This window comes from Pleurodeles waltl, chromosome 7 (assembly GCF_031143425.1).
Source record: "Pleurodeles waltl isolate 20211129_DDA chromosome 7, aPleWal1.hap1.20221129, whole genome shotgun sequence".
NCBI lineage: Eukaryota > Metazoa > Chordata > Amphibia > Caudata > Salamandridae > Pleurodeles > Pleurodeles waltl.
This window is the reverse complement of record NC_090446.1, coordinates 430,845,313-430,859,344: the sequence shown is the minus strand read 5'-3', so window position 1 is coordinate 430,859,344 and position 14,032 is coordinate 430,845,313. Positions and strand designations below refer to the sequence as shown.

Below are 14,032 nucleotides of genomic sequence, written 5' to 3'. Positions count from 1 at the left end.
TGCTGCGCAACATTGAACCGCAGTTGGCCCCCACTTTGCTGACACCCCGCACCATCCCAACAGAAACCAAGCTGCTTGCCGTACTTCATATGCTGGCAAGTGGCTCTTTCCAAAAAACTGGTGCCCTGGTTGGCGGAATATCACAACCATCATTCTCTGCCTTTTTGCCCAAAGTACTGGATGCCATCATTGGACTGACACCCCGCCACATCTGCTTCCCTAACACACTGCAGAAGCAGCAGAAAACAAAACAGGGGTTCTACCTCATCAGTGGCTTCCCACACGTCCTTGGTGCAATCGACTGCACACATGTACGCCTTGTGCCACCTGCTGCAACTGAACACCTCTACCGCAACAGGAAGCACACACATTCCATCAACGTGCAGGCCATAGTCGATCACCAGGGATTGATCACCAACATCGTGGCTAAATATCCTGGGAGTGTACATGACTCATTCATCTTTCGTCACTGCACCATCAATGAACACTTCCAGGATGGACGGTATGGCAATGGACTACTTGTTGGCAAGTACAAAAACCTACTTATATACACACTGCACTACAACCATCTAGGACACACAACACATACACCACAACAGCAACATGTGAACAGGAACATACTGAGGTTGTGACATTGCTAGCCATGTTTCTTAGGTCAACATTGAACCTGTCACACATTGGAAATTACTGTACAGCCTAATGTTAAGACGTCAAAGATCACAACGTATGGAGTGGGTTGCCCAAATGTCACATTGCAAAATGTACGTGTCCCAATGACCTTTACATTAATCCATTGTATAAGTCTAAAGGTATGGGATGTCCAGGGTACATTGATATGAACTTGTTAACAACACTGTCAATTTTAACTGTGTATGGAACTATCATCTCACCTCCAGTGAAGACATACGGACACCTGTATCACAAGTCACAATGCTAGGGAGGGCACACTGTACTGCAAATCCCAAAACATACTGCTGACAAACGGCTAGCAGACAAACACTCGTTCAGCCAAGGAAACAACACAATGCAGATGGTACATCCTACAAGCCTAGGATGCTACATTATTACACAAAAGAGTCACAGACAACACAAGACAACTACTGCCATGAAAGGTCATTTCAATAGGGCCAGCTACATCAACATGATCCCAATCATTTTCTCTTGCAGCTGATCAGGGGTATGGTATCCAGCCATGGATTATGACACCATTTGGCAACTCAAGTACTACTGTAGAGTGTGCCTACAACAATGCACATAGGAGGACACGCAGCATTGTCGAGAGGACCTTTGGCATCCTCAAGTCAAGGTTCCGGTGCCTCGACATCACTGGTGGTAGCCTCCTATATTCCCCGGAGATGGTCTGTAGGATCATCCTAACATGTGCAATACCGCACAACATTTGCATCAAAAGGAACATTCCCCTCCTGGAACCAGAGCCCCACATGCCTGAACCTCTCATGTTGCAGGACTTTTCATACAGGAAGTGATGTAATAGGATATCCTGTTTACAGATCATGTACAGTGGGTGTACTTTCACTTTCACTTTGCAGTCTATGATCCTTCTAGACTGTGTGGCTGTGTAGAGAGTGTTGTCCTGAGATTTTGTGCTTTTTTGTCCTGTCTGCTATCTGTAAAGTCCATTTGTGAAATAAATATTGTTGCTGTATACTGTACTACTGTGTTTTGTCTACATTTGTCCATTTATCTTGTGTTTTTGTTGTTTGTGGGAGTCTGTTGTGGATAGTGTTAGTTTGGGGATAGTTGGGCTCTTTTAGTGGTTAAGTTTACTTTTCATCTGTATTTGTACCCCTACTTTCCCCCTTTTCCCCTTTCTATTTCTTTTACCCCTATTCCCTTTCACTTCTCAAGTATGCCTGGTAGGCCACGTCTTAGCAGGATGGGGGAAGAGGAGTTGGGAGGGTTCATCTGGCTTGTGTGCCATTTCTTGCTACTCATGATCCAGGCAGGGTGATACAGGGGTATCCAACAGAGGCGCGGAATCCGGTGGGGAAAAGTGCTGCATCACCTGCAGCGTGTGTATGCCAGCCAGAAGAGTGACCACCAGCTGAAGCACCGGTGGGCTGACCTCATCACCAGGGAGCAGGATCTCTTGGACCACCTGGGGCTAAGGGGTCCCTGAACCGGTGTAGACTGGCTTATGCAGAATTGGGCACCTCTGTGCCCAACAAAGCATTTCCAGAGGCTGGGGGAGGCTACTCCTCCCCTGCCTTCACACCATTTTCCAAAGGGAGAGGGTGTCACACCCTCTCTCAGAGGAAGTTCTTTGTTCTGCCATCCTGGGCCAGGCCTGGCTGGACCCCAGGAGGGCAGATGCCTGTCTGAGGGGTTGGCAGCAGCAGCTGCAGTGAAACCCCAGGAAGGGCAGTTTGGCAGTACCAGGGTCTGTGCTACAGACCACTGGGATCATGGAATTGTACCAACAATGCCAGGATGGCATAGAGGGGGCAATTCCATGATCATAGACATGTTACATGGCCATATTCGGAGTTACCATTGTGAAGCTACATATAGGTAGTGACCTATATGTAGTGCACGCGTGTAATGGTGTCCCCGCACTCACAAAGTTCAGGGAATTGGCTCTGAACAATGTGGGGGCACCTTGGCTAGTGCCAGGGTGCCCTCACACTAAGTAACTTTGCACCTAACCTTTACCAGGTAAAGGTTAGACATATAGGTGACTTATAAGTTACTTAAGTGCAGTGTAAAATGGCTGTGAAATAACGTGGACGTTATTTCACTCAGGCTGCAGTGGCAGGCCTGTGTAAGAATTGTCAGAGCTCCCTATGGGTGGCAAAAGAAATGCTGCAGCCCATAGGGATCTCCTGGAACCCCAATACCCTGGGTACCTCAGTACCATATACTAGGGAATTATAAGGGTGTTCCAGTAAGCCAATGTAAATTGGTAAAAATTGTCACTAGCCTGTTAGTGACAATTTGGAAAGAAATGAGAGAGCATAACCACTGAGGTTCTGATTAGCAGAGCCTCAGTGAGACAGTTAGTCACTACACAGGTAACACATTCAGGCACACTTATGAGCACTGGGGCCCTGGGTTACCAGGGTCCCAGTGACACATACAACTAAAACAACATATATACAGTGAAAAATGGGGGTAACATGCCAGGCAAGATGGTACTTTCCTACACAACCCCCCCCCAAACGAAGGACAATAAGACTAGCCATGACCTGATGAGTCTTCATTGTCTAAGTGGAAATATCTGGAGAGTCCATCTGCATTGGAGTGGCTACTCCCAGGTCTATGTTCCACTGTATAGTCCATTCCCTGTAGGGATATGGACCACCTCAACAATTTAGGATTTTCACCTTTCATTTGTTTTAGCCAAAGTAGAGGTTTGTGGTCTGTCTGAACAATGAAGTGAGTGCCAAACAGGTATGGCCTCAACTTCTTCAGAGCCCAGACCACAGCAAAAGCCTCCCTCTCAATGGCAGACCAACGCTTTTCTCTAGGGGTCAACCTCCTACTAATAAAAGCAACAGGTTGATCCTGGCCCTCAGAATTAAGTTGTGATAGGACTGCCCCTACTCCTAATTCAGATGCATCAGTTTGGACATAGAATTTTTTAGAGTAACAAGGGCTTTTCAGGACAGGTGCAGAGCACATGGCCTGCTTCAGCTCCTCAAAAGCTTTCTGACAGTTTGCTGTCCATAATACCTTTTTATGCATTTTCTTGGATGTGAGGTCATTAAGAGGGGCTGCAATGGAGCCATAGTTCTTAATGAACCTCCTGTAATACCCAGTGAGGCCTAGGAAGGCTCTCACCTGAGTCTGAGTGGTAGGGGGAACCCAATCAATAATTGTTTGGATTTTCCCCTGAAGTGGTGCAATCTGTTCCCCACCAACAAGGTGTCCCAGATAAACCACCTTACCCTGCCCTATCTGGCACTTTGAAGCCTTGATAGTGAGGCCTGCCTTTTGCAGGGCCTCCAAAACTTTCCATAGGTGGACCAGGTGATCATCCCAGCTGGAGCTAAAGACAGCTATATCGTCCAAATATGCTGCACTGAAAGCTTCCAGCCCTTGCAGGACTGTGTTCACCAACCTCTGAAAAGTGGCAGGTGCATTTTCCAAACCAAAAGGCATTACAGTAAGCTGGTAATGTCCTCCAATGGTAGAAAATGCAGTCTTAGGTTTAGCATCTTCTGACAATTTGATCTGCCAATACCCTGCAGTCAAGTCAAAAGTGCTTAGATACTTGGCAGATGCCACTGTATCTATGAGCTCATCTGCCCTGGGTATAGGGTGAGCATCAGTTTTGGTTACCAAGTTGAGACCTCTATAGTCTACACAAAACCGCATTTCCTTCTTTCCATCTTTGGAATGGGGTTTTGGTACCAGTACCACAGGAGAAGCCCATGGACTGTCAGAGTGCTCAACCACTCCTAGTTCTAACATTTTCTGGACCTCTTGCTTTATGCAGTCCCTGACATGGTCAGGCTGCCTATAGATCTTACTTTTGACAGGTAAACTGTCTCCAGTATCTATAGTGTGCTCACACCAAGAAGTGGTACCTGGCACAGTAGAGAAGAGTTCAGAGAATTGATTTAGGAGATTTATGCAATTATCTTTCTGCTCAGCAGTAAGACAATCAGCCAAAACTACACCTTCCACAAGAGCATCTTGTTCTGTGGAAGAGAAGAGATCAGGTAGAGGATCACTGTCTTCTTCCTGTCCCTCATCAGTTGCCATGAGCAGGGTGAGATCAGCCCTGTCATAGTAGGGTTTCAGGCGGTTGACATGGAGCACCCTAAGGGGACTCCTGGCAGTGCCTAAGTCAACTAAATAGGTGACTTCTCCCTTCTTTTCAACAATTGTGTGGGGTCCACTCCATTTATCTTGGAGTGCTCTTGGGGCCACAGGCTCCAAGACCCACACTTTCTGCCCTGGTTGGTACTGAACCAAAACAGCCTTCTGATCATGCCATTGCTTCTGGAGCTCTTGGCTGGCCTGAAGGTTTTTACTGGCCTTTTTCATGTACTCAGCCATCCTTGATCTGAGGCCAAGTACATAATCCACAATATCCTGCTTAGGAGCTTTTAAAGGTTGTTCCCAACCCTCCTTTACAAGTGTGAGTGGACCCCTAACAGGGTGTCCAAAAAGAAGTTCAAAGGGGCTGAAGCCCACTCCTTTCTGGGGTACCTCCCTGTAGGCAAAAAGGAGGCATGGTAGAAGGATATCCCATCTCCTGCGGAGTTTTTCAGGGAGACCCATAATCATGCCTTTGAGAGTTTTATTAAATCTCTCCACCAGTCCATTTGTTTGTGGATGATAGGGTGTTGTGAACTTGTACGTTACACCACACTCCTTCCACATGGCCTTTAAGTATGCAGACATGAAATTACTTCCTCTGTCTGATACCACTTCCTTTGGGAAGCCCACCCTGGAAAATATTCCCAGGAGGGCCTTTGCCACTGCAGGTGCTGTAGTGGTCCTTAAAGGAATAGCTTCAGGATATCTTGTGGCATGGTCCACTACCACTAAGATGAATCTATTGCCTGAAGCAGTTGGAGGGTCAAGGGGGCCAACTATGTCAACCCCTACCCTTTCAAAGGGAACCCCAACCACAGGCAGTGGAATAAGGGGTGCCTTTGGTGTGCCACCTGTCTTGCCACTGGCTTGACAGGTTTCACAGGACTTACAAAATTCCTTTGTGTCCTCAGACATTCTAGGCCAATGAAACAGGGGAACAAGCCTGTCCCAAGTTTTCATTTGTCCTAGATGCCCAGCTAAGGGAATGTCATGTGCCAGTGTTAGGAGGAACTTTCTGTACTCCTGAGGAATCACTAATCTCCTGGCAGCTCCAGGTTTAGGATCCCTATGCTCAGTGTACAAGAGGTTGTCCTCCCAGTAAACTCTGTGAGAGTCACTGACATCCCCATTAGCCTGTTTGACAGCTTGCTGTCTGAGACCCTCTAATGTGGGACAGGTTTGCTGTGCCACACTCAGCTCCTCTCTGGCAGGCCCCCCTTCACCCAAAAGCTCAGCAGTGTCTGCTTCCAGCTCCTCTGGTGTAGGTTCTGCACAGGGAGGGAATTCTTCTTCCTCAGAAGTAGAATCCACTGTAGAGGGAGGGATAGTAGGAAGTGGTTTGCTTCTACTAGCCCTAGCTTTAGGGAGCACTTGGTCCATTGTTCCAGGATCCAAGCTTCCCTGTCATTTTTGCTTTTTGGCCTGAGCCCTTGTCAAAGCAAAAATATGCCCTGGGATGCCCAGCATTGCTGCATGGGCCTCCAACTCCACATCTGACCAAGCTGATGTCTCCAAATCATTCCCTAATAGACAGTCTACAGGTAAATGTGAAGCTACCACAACTTTCTTTGGACCAGTAACCCCCCCCCCAGTTGAGATTTACAACAGCCATGGGGTGGCTAAGTGTGTTGTTGTGAGCATCGGTTACTTGTTACTGGTGACCAAGTAGGTGTTGTTCAGGGTGGACCAGTTTCTCTATGACCATAGTCACACTGGCACCAGTGTCCCTGTAGGCCTGAACCTCAACACCATTTATTAGGGGTAGCTGCTTGTACTTATCCATATTAAGGGGACAAGCAACTAAGGTGGCTAAATCAATAGCCCCCTCAGAGATTAACACAGCCTCTGTGGCCTCCCTAACAAGGCCAACCCCAACTAAGTTACCAATAGTGAGCCCAGCTACTCCCTTGGATTGGCTATTAGTAGGCTTGCTCCCACCACCACTGCTATTAGTAGGGACACTAGGGGTAGCAGTAGGGGTTGTAGTGGTAGGAGCATTGGTGCTTTTCTTTGGACAACTGGGATCTGTTGTCCAATGGCCTTTTATTTTACATAAATAGCACCATGGTTTCTTTTCCTTGTTCTGATTAAAAGAGGATTTGGGCCCACCACCCCCACCAGAGTGTTTTTGTGGGCCTGATGAAGACTCATTTTTAGATTTGTCCCCACCCTTGTCAGAAGACTTACCATCCTTCTTTTTGTTGCCATCTTTGTCACCCTCTGTATGAACTTTCCTGTTCACTCTTGTTCTGACCCATTTGTCTGCCTTCTTTCCCAATTCTTGGGGAGAGGTCAGATCAGAGTCCACCAAGTACTGGTGCAACAAATCAGACACACAATTATTAAGAATATGCTCTCTCAGGATCAAGTTATACAGGCTGTCATAATCAGTAACTTTACTGCCATGTAACCACCCCTCCAAGGCCTTCACTGAATGGTCAATGAAATCAACCCAGTCTTGTGAAGACTCCTTTTTGGTCTCTCTGAACTTTATCCTGTACTGTTCAGTGGTTAAGTCATAACCATCCAGGAGTGCATTCTTAAGAACTTGGAAATTATTAGCATCATTTTCTTTCACAGTAAGGAGGATATCCCTACCTTTTCCACTAAATGATAGCCATAGGATAGCAGCCCACTGCCTTTGAGGGACATCCTGTACAACACAGGCCCTCTCAAGTGCAGCAAACCACTTGTTAATGTCATCCCCCTCCTTATAAGGGGGAACTATCTTGTGCAGATTCCTGGAATCATGCTCTTTTGCAGGATGACTATGGGGAATACTGCTGCTGCCACCATGGGTTTCTAAACCCAGTTTCTGTCTCTCCTTCTCTACTTCTAAAGTCTGTCTATCCAAATCCAGCTGTTGCTTCTTGAGCTTCAGTCTGGTTTGTTCCACTCTCAATCTATTGAGCTCCCTTTCTAACAATCTGTCATCAGGGTGTGTGGGAGGGACATGCCTTGAAACAGAAGTATGGTGAGAATGGACAGAAGGAGACCTGTCCCTTACAGAAGCCACCCTAACAGCTTGGCTAACAGAAACATCACTACCAGTATGGTGAGAATAAATGCTTTTGCTATGATGTGAGACAACACTATTTCTATGGTGTGGCTCATCATCATTACCAACTATGCTAGACTGTCTAGTAATGGGCAGGCTAGGAAGTTTCTTTCCTGAATCTTTTCCTGGGGGAGTCCCTGGATCAGATTGAGAACCATTAGCTACTTTTTCTACAGATTGGGCACTTATGGCCTTATCCTGTACTCTAAGCATGTTAATTAACAGTTCTAAGGAAGGATTCTTCCCTACACTCAAACCTCTCTCTATGCAGAGATTCCTTGCTCCTTTCCAGCTAAAGTGATCATATGCAAGTTTGGACAGATCAACATTTTGACCTGTGCCAGACATTTTTTTAGAGAGAGTTAAAGTGATAGTAAAAGATAAAAAGTTTGTCAGAGCTTTTAGAAAGACAGAAAAAAAACTTTTTTTAACTTTTTAGAACTTTTTAGAAAGTTAGAAGTACTTTTCAGCACTTAGAAAAGAGTGAAAAGAGGAAATGCAAAACTTTTTGGCTATGTGTATATACACTGACCTTGTTTTGTATATTTTTCTCTTATGAAAGAGTGGTAAGTAGTCTCAAAGCACTTATCCCACCACTGCACAACCAATGTAGGAGGCTGGACTGGCTTGTAGTGAGTACCAAGGGGTACTTGCACCTTGCACCAGGCCCAGTTATCCCTTATTAGTGTATAGGGTGTCTAGCAGCTTAGGCTGATAGATAATGGTAGCTTAGCAGAGCAGCTTAGGCTGAACTAGGAGACGTGTGAAGCTACTACAGTACCACTTAGTGTCATATGCACAATATCATAAGAAAACACAATACACAGTTATACTAAAAATAAAGGTACTTTATTTTTATGACAATATGCCAAAGTATCTTAGAGTATACCCTCAGTGAGAGGATAGGAAATATACACAAGATATATATACACAATAGCAAAAATATGCAGTATAGTCTTAGAAAACAGTGCAAACAATGTATAGTTACAATAGGATGCAATGGGGAAACATAGGGATAGGGGCAACACAAACCATATACTCCAAAAGTGGAATGCGAACCACGAATGGACCCCAAACCTATGTGACCTTGTAGAGGGTCGCTGGGACTATTAGAAAATAGTGAGAGTTAGAAAAATAACCCTCCCCAAGACCCTGAAAAGTGAGTGAAAAGTGCACTAAAGTTCCCCTAAGGACAAAGAAGTCGTGTTAGAGGAATAATGCAGGAAAGACACAAACCAGCAATGCAACAACTGTGGATTTCCAATCTAGGGTACGTGTGGAACAAGGGGACCAAGTCCAAAAGTCACAAGCAAGTCGGAGATGGGCAGATGCCCAGGAAATGCCAGCTGCGGGTGCAAAGAAGCTTCTACTGGACAGAAGAAGCTGAGGTTTCTGCAGGAACAAAAAGGGCTAGAGACTTCCCCTTTGGTGGCGAGGTGAGGCAAGGACTTACCTCCACCAAACTTGGACTGAAGAGTCACTGGACTGTGGGGGTCACTTGGACAGAGTCGCTGGATTCGAGGGACCTCGCTCGTCGTGCTGAGAGGAGACCCAAGGGACCGGTAATGCAGCTTTTTGGTGCCTGCGGTTGCAGGGGGAAGATTCCGTCGACCCACGGGAGATTTCTTCGGAGCTTCTGGTGCAGAGAGGAGGCAGACTACCCCCACAGCATGCACAAGCAGGAAAACAGTTGAGAAGGCGGCAGGATCAGCGTTACAGAGTTGCAGTAGTCGTCTTTGCTACTATGTTGCAGGTTTGCAGGCTTCCAGCGCGGTCAGCAGTCGATTCCTTATCAGAAGGTGAAGAGAGAGATGCAGAGGAACTCGGCTGAGCTCATGCATTCGTTATCTGAAGTTTCCCCAGAGACAGAGACCCTAAATAGCCAGAAAAGAGGGTTTGGCTACCTAGGAGAGAGGATAGGCTACTAACACCTGAAGGAGCCTATCAGCAGGAGTCTCTGACGTCACCTGGTGGCACTGGCCACTCAGAGCAGTCCAGTGTGTCAGCAGCACCTCTGTTTCCAAGATGGCAGAGGTCTGGAGCACACTGGAGGAGCTCTGGACACCTCCCAGGGGAGGTGCAGGTCAGGGGAGTGGTCACTCCCCTTTCCTTTGTCCAGTTTCGCGCCAGAGCAGGGGCTAAGGGGTCCCTGAACCGGTGTAGACTGGCTTATGCAGAATTGGGCACCTCTGTGCCCAACAAAGCATTTCCAGAGGCTGGGGGAGGCTACTCCTCCCCTGCCTTCACACCATTTTCCAAAGGGAGAGGGTGTCACACCCTCTCTCAGAGGAAGTTCTTTGTTCTGCCATCCTGGGCCAGGCCTGGCTGGACCCCAGGAGGGCAGATGCCTGTCTGAGGGGTTGGCAGCAGCAGCAGCTGCAGTGAAACCCCAGGAAGGGCAGTTTGGCAGTACCAGGGTCTGTGCTACAGACCACTGGGATCATGGAATTGTACCAACAATGCCAGGATGGCATAGAAGGGGCAATTCCATGATCATAGACATGTTACATGGCCATATTCGGAGTTACCATTGTGAAGCTACATATAGGTAGTGACCTATATGTAGTGCACGCGTGTAATGGTGTCCCCGCACTCACAAAGTTCAGGGAATTGGCTCTGAACAATGTGGGGGCACCTTGGCTAGTGCCAGGGTGCCCTCACACTAAGTAACTTTGCACCTAACCTTTACCAGGTAAAGGTTAGACATATAGGTGACTTATAAGTTACTTAAGTGCAGTGTAAAATGGCTGTGAAATAACGTGGACGTTATTTCACTCAGGCTGCAGTGGCAGGCCTGTGTAAGAATTGTCAGAGCTCCCTATGGGTGGCAAAAGAAATGCTGCAGCCCATAGGGATCTCCTGGAACCCCAATACCCTGGGTACCTCAGTACCATATACTAGGGAATTATAAGGGTGTTCCAGTAAGCCAATGTAAATTGGTAAAAATGGTCACTAGCCTGTTAGTGACAATTTGGAAAGAAATGAGAGAGCATAACCACTGAGGTTCTGATTAGCAGAGCCTCAGTGAGACAGTTAGTCACTACACAGGTAACACATTCAGGCACACTTATGAGCACTGGGGCCCTGGGTTACCAGGGTCCCAGTGACACATACAACTAAAACAACATATATACAGTGAAAAATGGGGGTAACATGCCAGGCAAGATGGTACTTTCCTACAACATGGCTTCACATCTCCATGGTTGGTGCAAATCAGCATAGCTGGGCCACATCAATTGAATCAAATGTAACAACAGGGGGGCTTACAAAAGTCCCTGCCCCTCCTTCTGTACATTGTACCTATGTGTCATTAATGTGTCATGGCCACAAGGCATGTTTGACTGGTAATGCAGCCCTCAAGTAACCAGGCTTTGCATGGCTCTCTTGGATGCACATGATGAGACGATTACACTCCATATTTTTTTCTGCTCACCAATTACGGGGCATGTTTGCAACCACATGATAGTTAGGGCCAATGTATGTGTGCAGATATGTGTGTAACTGTCACAGGAGACCCATGCTATGTACAAGTTGGCCGTGATATATCAGATGCAGTACCATCATGTCTGAATGGCTGCCATTTCCTTATTCAGCCTACACATTGTATATGTTTATGACATTGTTGCGCTGTGCACAGATTTTGAGCACATTTCTTCTTCCATACCTTACAGGTGGACCGGCACCCTACACTGTGGGAGAGGTGGCGACATTTGAGGACCCGACCACTCCAGTAAATGTTGATATGTCTGTTATGTGTTGTGTTTGCTGGTTATGGACTTGTGTTAGTTGAACGCATAGCAAGGTGTGATGCGTTGGGCAAGCTTTTCTCTTGTTCCATGAGTGGGAATTCAGTTTCTCACATGTTTTGAGTTGGCCAATGCGTATCCAATGGTATTATGTAGGGATTGTAGGCCATTCCTGTAGGCCCCACTGTGAGTACAGGGGTTAGTCATGTGGATGACACTTGTATCACCAAGAGTCGCACTGGAAGTCAGCTCCGATTTAGTCAGCCTGTCAGACCCACATTCTCCTAGATTGGTACAGCAAATTGCTTTCCAATAGACATCTGCTTCCCTATTTACCTACGTAATTATGAAACAGTAGGTAGAACCTCCAAGCAGCATGTACTTCCACATGTAGTGCTACAAGTATGTTGAACTTGAGTGCAATGGCCTAGGTGTGCATGCAATTCATGATCATGGGTGTTCTAGCAGCTATGTGTCTCGTGTAAGTCAGGCCTCACTGGAAGTATATGTTGTGTACCAAGTTCTGCATTTCCTGACATGTGTGGCCCTATGATTGCTCTAGGGTTTGCTGACTCCTAATTGTTGATAGACCTTACCTGTGGTATGTCTGTAGAGACAAACATGTGTGGAGTTTTCTATACACTCCTCGGTGTACATGTTGTTGGCAAATTATAGTTGTTTATCCACCCCCCCACCCTCAAACACGGGCATGGGTTTGTGAATGGGGTACCTAGTACTGATGCTACCAGTATGTTACACATACATGTGAATAAGTGACAGTTTGGTAGCAAACTAGTATACACACTCAGGTTTGGCACTTGGTACTATACTGGCAAGTCCAGTTACAACTTGCAGACCATGTGGCTTTAGTTTTGCTTTCCGTACACTGACATTTGTAGCCCAGGTCTTGGCGGAGGATATGCAGCATGATTTTTAGCTGATAACTGGCAGAACTCAGATTGCAAGTCAAAGCCAGTTGTTACCCATCTTGTAGGTTATGGATGTGCTATGTGTGATGTGAACTTTGTAGTCTGGCCTGCCATGTACTTCCTCAGAGACATTCAATGATCTGTATTGTGATATGAGCTGTTACAAGTACAGTAGATGTATTTTCTGATTAACTTCTTGTGCCATTTCACACAATGCAGTTACTAATGTAGAATATCTGCATTTGTCTTCACAGCTGCTAACATGACTCTAGACCAGGTCCGTGAATTCCAGCGCCGGGCCATGAGATACCAGCACATCCTGCTGGTGGAGTCAGGGTTCCGGAGGATGGCCCGGCGATATCGCCATGAACGGGCCTCCAGGGCATGGAGAGTCTTCCCACAGGGTGGGCCAACTTTGCCCACCACAGCCACCACCAGCACAACCACCAATCCGAGCCCGGTGGCCCCACCCACAGCTGGGAATGTTGGTCCGACATCTGCTGGACTTCCAGGCCCCAGCATTGCCACCGGTGCAGGACAGCCCACTAGGCCTGGCACCACACCCACACAGACCTCCTCCACCGGTACCCAGACTGCCACAGCTCCATCTGTTGACCCTGCAGCCTTCAACCAAATGGAACGTAAGATGGACAGAGTGCTGCGCAAGTTGAGCCACCTGAGCCGGGATGTGCGCCACATTAACCGGCGTGTTAAGTCTATTAAGAGGACCCTCCGGAGGGCCAACCTCTAGACATTTTTAGATGGACATGATTCCCTCCCCTCCCTCCGCTTTCCTTGTTCTTATAGTTAGTGGGCTTAGTTTTAGGTTAGTATAGGCTGTTAGTTTAGTTAGTGTTAGTGGGTGGGGGGTCCACAATCTTTATATATTTACTTCTTAAGTGTGCGGGTGGGTGGGTGGGGGGCTATGTTGGGGTTCTTGTGTGTTTGAAAAAATATATATATTACAAATATATATATATATATATATATTTGTATATGATAGTATAGTATGTGTTTAGGTTAGTATGTGTTGTCCTCCATGTGTCCCGTCTCATAAGGGGGGTGGGGGGTAGATGTTTAGAACGTTTTGTTACATGTGATAAGTAAGTGTAGCTTAGGTTAGTTAGGGACAGTTGTGGGTAATGAGTAGTCAGGGTAGATTAGGGTAGGTAAGATTTTTCCCTCAGTTTCCTCTTCTGTGATTAGCATTTAATAAATATTTGGTTAACCCTTAATAGTATGTGTTGAATGGTACTTGATCCTGGGTTTGGATTCAGTGTACATCAATTTTGTACTATAACATCTGTGTCCTATGCTACAAACAAATCCCAACTGAGCTGTACGATTGGCAGCTAGCCCAGAACTATCTTGCAAAGTGTCAAACCTTCGTTGCAACTACCAATCACAGTTAATATGGATGACAATGTGTTTCTGTTGATAAGTGTGTTTTGAAAGTCACAAACAGTGCTTCCAGACTTGGTATTGGGGAAACAGTTTTAGGTTTGACTGCA

The 14,032-nt window shown here is 46.5% G+C and overlaps 1 protein-coding gene across 1 annotated transcript in view; it reads right to left on the bottom strand.

The window, feature by feature from the left end:
* Positions 1-14,032, bottom strand: part of LOC138304146 (uncharacterized) — a 621,705-nt gene that overhangs the window by 426,558 nt on the left and 181,115 nt on the right. The gene's annotated exons all lie outside the window — the stretch shown is intronic.